Source organism: Astatotilapia calliptera, chromosome 3 (assembly GCF_900246225.1).
Source record: "Astatotilapia calliptera chromosome 3, fAstCal1.2, whole genome shotgun sequence".
Taxonomy (NCBI): Eukaryota; Metazoa; Chordata; class Actinopteri; order Cichliformes; family Cichlidae; genus Astatotilapia; species Astatotilapia calliptera.
This window is the reverse complement of record NC_039304.1, coordinates 31,251,192-31,265,359: the sequence shown is the minus strand read 5'-3', so window position 1 is coordinate 31,265,359 and position 14,168 is coordinate 31,251,192.

Below are 14,168 nucleotides of genomic sequence, written 5' to 3'. Positions count from 1 at the left end.
CACCTCAAATCTGATGAAACACCTGGCGACACATAGCGTTTTTTTTTTTTTTAAAGCCGAGAAATGCGTCGTATTTGATAGCTTGCTGCGAGAATAGACCTCACACCGTGCACATCTACTGCGGGTGGGTTGCCAGTTATCGGACCGGAGCAACATCCCCCAAAAACACGAAGAATGGAGTCCTGGCCCCTAGCCCTGCCAGTGTAGCAGAAATGATGACGGATGATGATGCAGCAGCAGCCGTTCTTCTCTGCGTGAGTAGCTTAATGTTGTTCGTGTGTAATTTACATTGAGTAGGCTAACCACGTTATTACATTAATGCATGTAAGGTGAACTAGCAAACATCATCATAGCTACATGCGGCTGTCTTCTTGTTTGATGGCAGATGCTCCCTTCACCCTGGCCCAAAAGGCTAAAATGACCAAAGAAAAAGTGGAAAACAGCTGAACATGAGAGGTTTTTGGACAAAGTTTGTGTTTTTTCCGTTGTTTAAGCACTGCTTCCAGCCAAGAGTGATACCATATATGCCCCATAGCTGCAGAAAAGGCTAACATTGCTATCTTTTTACAAAAAACCAGCTGAACATGAGAGGTTTTTGGACCAATTTTGTGTTCTCCATTCTTTAAGCACCGGTTTGAGCACCGTTTGAGCACCGGCACCGTTTCAAAAGTACCGATTTGGCACCGGTATCGGATAAAACCTAAACGATATCCCTACGAATGATGTGTTACTTTTTCTCCAAACCTCACAAACCAATATCTCTGGGGTGATTGAATTTATAAACTCTTTTGCAAGAATATCAGATTACTCAATTAACTGGTCAAAATCTACAGTCCTTCCGATTAATTGCTCCTTCCATAATTCTTCTTCTACACCACTGCTATCAGGAAATATAAAATATTTAGGTATTAATGTTTCTCCCAAGCTTGCAGATCTGACTAAATTAAACCATATCCCACTTTTAAAGTAAGTAGAAGGTGATCTGGCTACATGGAACTATCTACCCATATCACTCATGAGAAGGGATTCTGCTATAAAAATGATGGTCTTACCAAAAATAAATTTATTCTCAGTGATCCCAACTAAACCGCCTCAAAATTGGTTCAGATGTCTAGATTGATAGATGTCCAAATTCCTTTGGAAAAATAAACCCCCACGTATAAGCTTTAAAACACTATAAAAGACCAAGATTAAAGGATGACTAGAACTGCCTAACTTTCAGCACTACTTCTTAGTCAACAGGCTTCAATTTATCTCAGGATGGCTAAAACATACCCTCTTAGATTAACCTTGGTTAGATGTAGAACAAGCACTTTGCAATAATCTAGAGATTTCAGATCTACCATTTATCAGCTCAAACATCCAACGACATGAATGCTTCAAAAGCATCAACATCAGCTCTTCTCTGACAGCATGGTGGGAGTTTCTAAAATTGACGGAGTCTTCACTAATCCCATGCAAACGTACACCTATCTGGAACAACCCTGACATATTACAAAATAATAATATGATAAGCCTTTCAGATTGGAGTGTGTCGAGAAGGGAAATTATTTTACTGCTATAGTTAAATAATTGTCATCATTACCATTGCATTAATAATAAAATCTGGAGGTTCTTGATTCAGGGGTAGAACAGTGTGTGTCTCTTTCAGAAAGACTGAGTTGCAGGCTGACAGGAAGTTGTATGCAGAAGTGAAAGCAGGAAGTTATTTTGAGCCGCGGGCTAAGACGAGGCTTTAACAATGTAACAGATAGCTTTAAGAAGGCCTTAAGCAGTTATGACTATTTCATACACAAGGCATATCTGTGCTTATTAAAGAGTTGGAGCTCGGTCAATTAATTGGGGGTCGGAAGCTTTGTTCGGCGCGATGTTCGGACAATCTATTGTGCAAGTGACTTGGAGCCATAGAAGGAATTGCAATACATGCTTACAAAACACTTATATCAGGTCATTTTATATTAAGGTTTTAGTAGAGGTTCTTGGTTAAAACATTTATTTAGTAGAAGACATACACATAGTTTCAGTGAGCTTCTGGTCTGGTAAAAGGTCAGAAGTGCAACAGGTGAATTGAGAAAGAGCATTTGAGGACGAGACACAGACAGTAGGTGAAGAGGTGACACAAAGAGCATGTGAGGTCGTGACACACACACATAGAGTTAAATTTATTCAGAGGAACCGTTTCTTGGTGTCTCGGCAAGAAAGAGGAACAAGACAAGAACTGAAAGGTACACAGAAAGTACCAAGCCATGAAAATAGAAGATGATTTTCTAGGTGAAAAGTCATGATGATGTTGATCTGATCTATGTATAAAATGTACCGGTGACGCATGAAGGGGCGTCAGTAAATAAACCCTGATGCTATAAAATATCTGTTCATGCTTTGATTAAGTCGAAGACTACTTCCTGTCTGCGTACAGAGTTGTCTTCCCACGCGTGTATTCATTAAAATCATCGTTTGACTTCACCCGGCCGGATCGGTGTGGTTATTCTTCGATCACCTCTTGTACCCTTCCTCAATATTGAATCTTAACATTTGGGGGCTTCGTCCGGTTATTGAGGAGGGAGAGTTGGAGGTTTGGACGGAGAAATCCGGGGTCTTAGGTGGTCTGACGGGCAGACATGAATTCCAGTGGTCTAAGTGAGTGGGCATAAGCCGGCTTATCCAAAAGGTAAGGCACTACCTGTTGAATTATTTCCAAAGTGTGCCAAATTGGACATGATAAAATTTAAGTCTACTCACTGAAGTTACTGGTGGATGTCTGTTTTGATTTTGATGAAAATCTCATGAGTTGAAGCAGTTAGAGTTCTGCTAAGAAGAAATGAAAGTAGTTAAGAGTCTGATAAGAAAAGTTTAAATACTGGGTTGAAGTCCCAAAGAAATTGAGTTAGAGTCTCAAGTAGTTTGGTAGGGTATTTGGTCATTTTGTGGGTTAAAGTCCCGGTTGGTCATTAGGTCAGACCTTGGTTGGTCATTTTGTGGGTTAGAGTCCCCATTGTCCATCAGGGTCGATCTGCCTCAGTTATACACTTGTTTCGGGTGTTGAGTGTTGTTTCAAAGTATTATAAATTATTCTAGAACGGCAGTTCGAGTCTGCTAGGAAGCGCAGTGCTCAGAGGTAACGCTTGCCAATGTCAAGGATGCTTAGACATTGTCCTCGAAGAGGGATAGTCAGTTGGTCACTGTGGAGCTTGGGGCACTCCAGAATAACTAGGAGTTAGTCTCCTTACCGGTTGGAACGGTATCTGCGCTTTTTTGGCCAGCAGAAGTGGACTTCGGGCGTGTAACTTTAACCTAAAACTTCAAAAAAGTTTGGGTTGGTTGACGCTTTTAAATTGAGTTAGGGATTTTAGAAATGAGGCCAGAAACAGTTAAAGTCTTGATACTGGTTAATTGGTCGCAAAAAACTCAGGGAGTTTATCCGCTGGCCGGTTATTTTAAATTTGTCTAAATTGGTTAGGCGCTAAAGCTGACAGATCTGACAGTAGTTGTAAATATAAGACGTCTTTGTAATAAGAGATCTCTGTGTGAAAGGAGTCTGAGGCAATGCTGGAGCTATTTTTAGACGGTGTGTGTGTGAGTGAAAATGCAAATGAGTAAGCAGTGAACTGTTTAAGCCACAGTTGGTTTTACAAATACTGCTGCAAACATTGTTGAGTGTGTGTTTCAAATGCCATTTATGTTTATTAGAGGACTATAAATAAAGTTTTGAGTTGCCGTAGTGGATGTATAGTAATTGACTGAGTTTGGATGTAGATATATAAATATATTGAGTGCACTGTATATACTTAAGACTAACACATCACTTTCAGTAGTAACTTTTCTCCAGCATTAGTTGCTGGTGGGTTTTATTTTTTCAATTTCTTGTGTGTGTGGTGAGAATTAATGGAGGTTTCAATTTTTTGTTTGTTTGTTTTTTACTTGCTCTTTTTGATTATGACAAGCATGTCTAAAATACTCTTAGGAAAGTGTGTTGAGTTATATTCCTTAACTCTAGTCACAGTTTAAGTGTGAATGCGGTGACTAGAAGCTTTGACATGATGAATAAAGGTGTGAGAGGTATTTCTTGGGTGATGTAAAGTAGGACGTTTTAAACTTTGAAAGTGTTTTTAATTTGAGAGAGGCATGAGTGATGTTATAAGAGTTTAGTTTATTTAAAAGGTGTGTGTGAGAGGATTATGAAATCATTGTGTGAATGATGCTACATTTTAGGTCAAAAGTTAGTAGAATTACAGAGGGTTTGTAGATTGTAAATACAAAATAAGTTTGATTAGCCTGGAGAAACAGCAAAGCAGCTTGAGCTGCTCTGAGCAGCTGCGTGCGGTGTGTGTGTAACAGGAAATGGTGTGGGTGACAGGAAGTTTGCATGCCCATATAAGGTGATGTGTGAACGGAGGAAGTCTGAGAGAGAAGTGTGTGTGTAGGCAAAAGGCAGAGTGTGTGCGTGAAATAAGGGAGTATTGTTTTTACATCAAGGCTTAGTAGAGCTAAAGTAGAACGTCACAAACAAACAAAAGAAGGTAAAATGAAGAGAGAAAATAATGTGGTTCCCTGACCGGGAGAGAAAATAACTGACAATTACATTAATGAATAGAAAACACACATACACAAAGTGCCATATGTGAAATTATTCTAGGAAGGAGTCAGAAGTAAGATAGTTTAACATAAGATGCAATGAAGGAAGCAGCTTACATTCCTTTAATTCCCAGAGCCAGTGTGTTCCCTCCCCTGCCCACTTGGGCCCCGTATCAGGCGAGTATGGAAGGCTGGATAGCCCATGACGGGTAAGATCCCACCTCGAAACCCTGGGACAACCTAAGGCAGGCACAGTCACGATTACTCTCGGCTTCAGTAAGAAGACAGGACCTGACGGGTAAGGCCGCTGGGCTGAGGAGGTGGAAAGTGGCAAGTGGAGCCCTACCTTCTGGCTGAGGACAAGGAATGCTGCTATTTAAGGTAGGAAATCAGAATTTGGGTTAGTAAATTTGGGGAGGAGAAAATTGACTGTTTAAAGGCAAAATTATGAAGGAGTCTGACACACTGTAAAAGCACCATATGCAAATTCACACACACAAACAGAAAATGCATTAAACTTATAAAGAAAAGACAAGCTCATGGAGTTTAATGCATAGACATTGATTAAACCTGGCTAAGAACACAAACATAGGCAATGAAGAACAGCTTGCTATTTTGTATGAATGATACAAGGGTGTGAATGTTTAATAAAATACATTTGAGTTTGTAATTGAGGAATAGAATAAGCCATATGACAAAGGGAGTTATGAAAACGAAAAAGGGATTAAAGTAGTTTTAAAAAAAAAGAGTGACTTAGGAGTGCTCTCGTACTGAGTGATCAACACTAGTGATCACTGTTGGAAGAAATAAAATGATTTAATGAGTTGGGAATGTTTAAACATATGTTTCTGTTGTTACAGCTTCTTGAGAGATGACTCAGTATGCAAATTAGCTGGAGTGTGTGGTGACGAAGGAACTTCCTGAGTGTGTGTGTGACTGTGACTTTCAGGAAGAGGAAGCATAGCAGAGACGAGAAGTGCAGATTGGGGTAGGGAATTTATAGTTTAGTGATTATATGATGTCGTAAGGGGTCTTATGCTGAATTTAAGAGCATAAGGGGGTGATTTTTGTGTGCAAATTGAGTGGTTTTAATGAGACTTTTGGTGTATTGAGGAGGTGAAATTATGTGGTGGCAAGACTTGTGTGTTTAAGGTTGTTGTGGTGATGGGTTGATTCTGTCAGTTAGGTTGTTGTCGTTATTTTTGTTTTAATAGAGGGAGTTTTAGGAAACATGGACATGTCTAAAATTGGGCCCATTATTTTGTAACAGTGCACTTAAAGAAAACCTGTCAGGTGATTTTGTTTTGTTTTTATGAGCTAACAATCAGCTCTATTTTTCATTTCTGTTTTAAGCAGGCCTGCAACAGTGAATAACGGCGCTGAAAATTATCGGGAGGAGCAAATATAAGGGGGCTTTCCAGATTACAATTGGCTGAGGAGAGCTACCTGTGGGGACGGATCAAGGTCGTAAGTCCCTGTAAAAAGGATTTTATGCGAGTCAATCCAGTCCAAAAGCATAAAGAAATATTTTCCTATGGAAAATAAAAAATGACTGAGCTCATTTTGCTGAGGGTGGAGTATCTGATCGTGCGGGAAGCTCCACTATCAGCAAATACATGGTGTGACTGTATGTGAGTGAATGTGTGACTGAATGTGAGTGAGGATGAATTAATGTGGACAAACAATTTGCTTTTACCAGAGAAAATTTCTGTTTTGTTTTGTTGACTGGGGTTAGATTATGGGATTATAGTATATTGTTGGGAGAATGCCAAATGCTAAAGGGGAAATATTTTTTTGATGTAACTCAGTTACCATTAATTGTAGAAACACATGACTGATAACTGTTCTGTTTTAAGTTTATTTTATGACATAGGTTGGATCATGAGTGGGGAAACTGAGCATTTTTAACTTTTGTATAGTATCTTGACACATGAAATGTATCAAGATAAAGGGGGGTTTAGGGTTTAATAATTTAATTGTTTAATAATTTAGGATCATTTTAGGACCTTTTGGGTTTTTGATCATTTGGATATGGTAAAACTGAAACTGTTATTTTTAAGTTAAGGTTAAAGGATTAAAAGTGAACTTGTCACGGTTTGCGAGGCAAGCCGTGTGGAGTTGTAGAAAAGGACCCAAAAGGCGGCAGCTCTGGTGCAGGTGAATATTTATTTACAACGGTGGGCACAAAACAGCACTGGTGGAAAAACAACCTAAACTGGGTAAGCTAATAACACAAACCAGAAACGAGGATGCAGGGAGACCGAGGGGAAACAACACAGACAAACCAGCAACTACCATAACAGAAGACACAACTTAAATACACCCAGAGCACGGGGAGAACACAGACATAACAGGCTGGGGGAAACATGGAATAAACACAAAGAGAGACGAGAGCTCATAAATACACAGAGGGGCACAAGGGGGTAAGAGTCACAAAGGAAAAAATACTTAGGGAACACCACAACAGGACACCTCAGAAAACCTGGCCTAAATAAGGAGCGAAAATACAAGGAACCAAGAATACTGGGCCAACATGGCCCAGGACCATGACAGAACTGAATCCTGTTTAGAAGATACAATGCCGGTTTTTCAAAGCTGTGAATAAATCTTAGAGGGAAAATTAGTGAGGGTTGAAGGGGTAGAACAGCTTTGATTTCTTTTTGATTTCTAGAAGTAGTGGTTATAATGTAGGCTTACACATACAGATATTATATAGGAGGTATTTTTAGGATAAAAGGGGGAGCTTATAAATAGAAATGATTTTTATACATATTGCATTTTGTGCTTTTAAAGGAGTTGTGGCTCAAATTTGTCTCTGGAGGGTCACGAGCCTTTGGCTAGCGCTATGATTAGCCAATCTACTGTGAGGATAATATGAGTTCATGAAGGATTGCACACGCTTACAGACACAGAGTTAAGAAACACACATGACAGTATTGATTCCAGGCAAAAGGCCTTAAATTCATTTAGCTTTTAACTGAACTTAAAGAAGGACCAAAGAGGAAGGAAAGCATATATTTTGGTTAAGTCTGATAAACTAGAATTAGAAGGTATGGTTACATTAAAGGGAGCAAAATGAAATAAAAAGGCTATACCAAAACAGGTGATAACATAGGAAATGTGAGGTTTTAAAATGAAGTTAGTGTTAACACATAGGAGTTGTTTCAAGGCAGCATTTAGCTATGATGAAATGTATACAGGAGTAATTGCTTATATGCTTAAACTTAATTGATTAAAGTGGTTGTTTTCTTTTGGAGTAGATTAACTTGCAGCAGTGACAATTTGTGCACAGGATGTTGATGATCAGATAAGGGAAAGTAGAGCGAGCAACTGGACGTGAAAGCAGGGCTTAAAGAGTTCTAAAGGGATGAGTAACGTTGAAGAGTATAGATAAATACAAGTAAATAAGTTAAGAAGATAATTAGGATCAGGCTTTTGATTAAAGAGTCCCAGATAGGATAAGTTAGGGAGATGCAAGAAAAGGTGTTTTGTTTCCTTTGCAGAAGATCTCGGCGACCACAGGAGGGGCGAGGATCCTGGAGATCTCGAGGTTCGAGACCACCAGAGAAGGGTCTGCGTGAGGACACAATGTATTGTGACCTCTGGTGTTCCAGAGGTCATGAGTGGGAGTGTCGAGGAGGGAAATTATTTTACTGCTATTGTTAAATAATTGTCATCATTACCATTGCATTAATAATAAAATCTGGAGGTTCTTGATTCAGGGGTAGAACAGTGTGTGTCTCTTTCAGAAAGACTGAGTTGCAGGCTGACAGGAAGTTGTATGCAGAAGTGAAAGCAGGAAGTTATTTTGAGCCGCAGGCTAAGACGAGGCTTTAACAATGTAACAGATAGCTTTAAGAAGGCCTTAAGCAGTTATGACTATTTCATACACAAGGCATATCTGTGCTTATTAAAGAGTTGGAGCTCGGTCAATTAATTGGGGGTCGGAAGCTTTGTTCGGCGCGATGTTCGGACAATCTATTGTGCAAGTGACTTGGAGCCATAGAAGGAATTGCAATACATGCTTACAAAACACTTATATCAGGTCATTTTATATTAAGGTTTTAGTAGAGGTTCTTGGTTAAAACATTTATTTAGTAGAAGACATACACATAGTTTCAGTGAGCTTCTGGTCTGGTAAAAGGTCAGAAGTGCAACAGGTGAATTGAGAAAGAGCATTTGAGGACGAGACACAGACAGTAGGTGAAGAGGTGACACAAAGAGCATGTGAGGTCGTGACACACACACATAGAGTTAAATTTATTCAGAGGAACCGTTTCTTGGTGTCTCGGCAAGAAAGAGGAACAAGACAAGAACTGAAAGGTACACAGAAAGTACCAAGCCATGAAAATAGAAGATGATTTTCTGGGTGAAAAGTCATGATGATGTTGATCTGATCTATGTATAAAATGTACCGGTGACGCATGAAGGGCCGTCAGTAAATAAACCCTGATGCTATAAAATATCTGTTCATGCTTTGATTAAGTCGAAGACTACTTCCTGTCTGCGTACAGAGTTGTCTTCCCACGCGTGTATTCATTAAAATCATCGTTTGACTTCACCCGGCCGGATCGGTGTGGTTATTCTTCGATCACCTCTTGTACCCTTCCTCAATATTGAATCTTAACAAGTGGTAAAGGAATCAAATATTTAGAACATATATTAGAAGGAACAGAATTTATTTCATTTGACAGACTAGTTACACAATATGGGATCAACAAGAAAAGATTTTTAGAATATCAACAAATTAAATCCATAGGAAAAAAGAAATTTAAACCAGGTCAAGTTGAACTACAAACACCACCAAGTGTGGTTCAATTTCTTACTCTTAAAACCCCCAAATTACTTTCCAAAATATACAGAATGCTTTCTAAAACAGATGAGTCAATATCACTTCCTATTGCAAAATGGGAAGAGGATTTATCAGTTAACTTAGACCAAAACTTCTGGTCTCAGATATGCTTAAAAACCTTTCGGTAGGGATGCACCGATACCGATACTGGCATCGGGTATTGGGGCCGATACTGTAAAATGTGTGTGTACTCATATTCGTAAAAGTTAACCGATACCATGAACCGATACTAACTTATTTCATTAATCAGAGGGTGGCATGTCATTTCTGTTGTAGTTTTTTAGATTGGCCACTAGGGGGACACCTCGCGCTAAACAGGCACATGGTTAGGCGAGTGAGACTGGCAGCTCCAGATAAAAAAGAGAAACTGGAGGCTGCTGTAGCTAGGCTAAGCAAAATGTCAGCAGTGTGGAACGGAACAGCCAACTTTAACTCAGGTTTTGGAAAAACGATGAAAAATGTCAAGAGAAAATCCACGGGCAGTTTAAATAACAGAGGCTCTGACTCATTTTATCGCTCTGGATGACCAGCCAATGCCTGTGTTCTGACAAAACGTCCTACCTTGTCAAAACATCCTACCGTAGCGTAAATTTATGGTCTTATCTATCAATCCGTGCTACCTTATCAGAATATGCTACCTTACGTAGTTAATGGCTCGGTCGTATAGGTAGCATGTTCAGATGGCCCAATCACACTTAAAAACTTTGAGTTATTTCGCTAGGACGTTAATAACATGCTTCCTGCTTGGATTTATTTAGGTAACATGTTCAGATGGCCAAATCACACTATTAAAACATGCTTCCTGCATTTGGGTAGCATGTTCAGATGGCCAAATCACACTATTAAAACATGCTTCCTGCTGGGATTTATTTGGGTAGCATGTTCAGATGGCCAAATCACACTATTAAAACATGCTTCCTGCTGGGATTTATTTAGGTAGCAAGTTCAGATGGCCAAATCACACTATTAAAACATGCTTCCTGCTGGGATTTATTTAGGTAGCATGTTCAGATGGCCTCCAGCACACAATCATCTAATGTTGACAACGAATGCAAAGAGACATGGAGGGGAAAAGACAGCTGTTTTTATTTGAAGTTGTTCTGTGTTTTCCTTACATTTTTTGCATTTATATTCTTCGTTGCTCTCTTTATATTTTTCACATTCAAAATGTGCCCATCTTTGGCAAGATTCACACTGCACCTGGAAAGGAAAAATAAAACACTCATATTCTGTTTGGTGAATACTATTAGTCAACATTTTAAACATGATTAGCAAGTAATGATACTAAGACTTATGTGTTTCTTTTGTTTTGTTTTGTTTTACCATTTCAATCATGCTGCGGTCAGCGTCATTTTTTTAGAATCATTCATCTTAGCAGTGGGATTTACATGAAAAGAGAAACAAATTAAGTTTGAGTGAAAATGTAAAATTTTTTTGCACTCTCTGGTCAACTGACTCAGTGAATCAAATGACTCAAAACAGCCGATTCACTTTGGTGAGTGACTCATTAAAACTCGATTCAGTAAAAAGAATCAAATTTACCATCACTAGAACCAGTAGTCCATGTCCGTTGCTATAACAGTAGTTCATGTTTAGAATAAAAGATCCCAGCTCACTGACTTAATAAGGGCAATAGTGTGCCTAAAATGTTACGTAATCTTGCTGATCGATCTTTTACTTTGTGGTAATCTTAGATGAGTAGCTTTATGGACAAAAACCACCAGGTCATTCAGTGTTCCCTTAGTGCTAATGTGTAAGAGATGTTGGTGTACTATAACTGAAGTAATGTTGTTAAGTCCTTAAAGTCATATTATTTTATTGTCATGAATCTATTTTTATCTTTGTATGATACCTGATATATATGGAATATGGCTTAAGTAAACTAAAGCCTAAAATACTTAAGTAATTTAACATTATATAATTCACATATAAAACTAAGAATTGTAATTTTAAATGGTTTAAAAACATGTAGAATAGCATATGTAGGCAAGCATATTTCTCCTTTTTTTTTTTTTTTTTTTTTTTTTATTAAGAAGCAAAGACAAGAAGGGGGGAAAAAGAAATAGGGCAGGGTTTGGTGGTTGAATCATCTGTCCCCACCAATGCCAAAACCTAATCTATGCCCTTGGATTGCAGAAAGTACTCTCTCTGTTCGTGTATTTAACCCTTTAAGACCTACCATAGAGCCAAGGCCGCCAGAGCTTATATTATATTTTTACATGCTGTGGAGCCATTTTTGGGAGCATTTCAAGTTGCTATACACCAATACAACCATTATAGCCCAGATTTTAATAATATTTATTCATTAAGTGCATAGTAATTACATAAATTGCAAAAAAGTGCAATAAACTACAAAAAAATTGAAAATCGTTTTTGCTTTTTTAACATATATTTGTAGTTAGAGAAATTTAGGAGGCTTATCCCTCAAAACTGTAAATACAAAAAAGTTGCACAAAATAGTTTCCCACCACAGGAAATTTATTTTGAGCGTCTTCATAGTTTTATTTTTGAAATACGCCAATTTTTATACACTGCAGGAAAAACGAAAATAAATATTATACTGCAAATTTGCAAAAAAGCAGCATATGCATCAAAATAAACTATTTCCAGCAGTGCAATATGAGTCCTAAGCATCCCAGAAACGACACAGAAAGTCATAAAGTCAAAGATAACTTTTAAAAAGACCAGTATAGGCCCTGAGGGTAAAAAAGACTACATTTCCGCGAAAATGACGTCACTTCCGGTTTCGGGCAGGTAATGGCGGAAATGCAAAAGTTCGCGCCGACGTCTATTCCAACGCAGGAAGTATTATGAACAGCTGATCGGATCGGCAAAGCGTGTTTCTGGAATATTATGTTTTTGTTCCTGCAAGCGCTTTTTATGCAGTTTTTGCAAAGCTTTATGTGGAAGGAAACCGTGACCTAGGACAAGCTGATGGCATAAGATGTAAGTACAACTCCTCCGGTTTCATATGCAAAAAAAATTTTTGCGCTAGCTTACGTGGTTGCAGTGCTACTGGGATTTAAAAATAGTTACGCAAAACAGAGCGTGCCCGCTCCGATCGGCTCTAAAGGGTTAAGGGCTACAGCAGATGCAGCTGTTTTGGTGGGAAAGAAGCAGCCTTTGTGATTGGTGGATTCAAATTTAGCAGCTCCAGGCTGTTTGACTGACCTAGACACACAATGGCCAAACTCTTAAAAGCGCCAGTGTGTGTGTGTGTGTTTCGATGACGCAAATTTCGGATGATAACACCTACTTCTTTCTGGCAGAAATCATCATGCCCCTCCCATGTAATACCTGTAATCGAGAGTATAGAGTATGTCTGGGGAGTGTGAATGGGTGTATAGTGTTCATTTCTGTTTTTTCTCCATGTTGGGCGAGTGCTGAGTATTTGTATTTCTGTTAATAAGGGTGGGAATGTATGCTTTTGTCTGTGTGTGCCAGTTTGTCTATATCTATGAGTCAGGTCGAGTCCCCACCTCCGCCTAACTTGGAATATCTAGCCTACCTTCACCCACCTCACTACCTGCTGGTGGCCGATGCCCTCAGTCGTCGGTGAGTTGGTGGTTCTCTGCGTTCAGGGCTGAGCACTCGGGTGTTTATCCAGCTCACTCCTGATGGCTGCTTGGTGGGGCATGGCGCCTGTGGCCAGATCGGGCCCCTTCTGATGAGGTGGTGTTGCCTTGGGTCTCTGTGGCTCGGTCCACTCTGGTGCGACTTGCTACCGGCGGGCCCTGTGGGCTCGTCACTGCGGCCCTCTGTGGCTTCTGCACCGTGGTGCTGGGTGACCCCACATCTGCGGCTTTCCTCAGCTCTTTCAGGGAGGGTGGTGCGGTTGCCTCTCTGGTGGTCCTCCATTTGCACTGTGGATGTCCAGCCCTGGGTCTCCTCTGCGCCCGCTTCATGCTCTTGGGGGGTAGGGCTATGGCTCCCCAAACCCTCAAGCAGATCTTTGCATGGAGAAACCTTTTGAACTCAAGAGCGCTCATGTGCACAGTTGTACACAAGGGTGCTCACATACACTACAGTAGGTACCAAAAGTATTCAGATTTTCACTCTTTGTTATATTGCAGCCATTTGCTAAAATCGTTTAAGTTCATTTTTTCCTCAATGTACACACAGCAACCCATAGTGACCGAAAAACACAGAATTGTTGACATTTCTCTAGATTTGTTAAAAAAGGAAAAACTTAAATATCACATGGCCCTAAGTATTCAGACCATTTGCTGTCACACTCATATATTTGACTCAGGTGCTGTCCATTTCTTCTGATCATCCTTGAGATGGTTCTACACCTTCATTTGAGTCCAGCTGTATTTGATTATAACCAACTGGTGTGGTTTTCCATAATGTTTAGTGAAAGAAGAGATCATGTCAGAATTTGCTTGTCTCATGTTAGCATTGTCATGATGGTACTGAATGTAAAATAGAACACATGACTCACAAACAGGGAAATAAACACAAACAGGAAGCTTTATTTTTGTGGCAAAAAATACTTTCAACTGCAGACAAAATTAGAATCGTTTTTTTAAGGAGGCGTTCACGGAGCCATATCTTGACAAACACACACACACACACAGTTGCTCTTTGTTCACATATATGCTTGTTTAAGATATCACATGTTAATGAGACTATGCATATTCATGTGTGTAAATAATAAAAGCAGCCTGCAGGGGGAAGCAAGTTGAAGTGAGTTGGAGACAACTGCTTCCCTCTCGTGAGTGAAAACTTGAGCTCTGTGTGA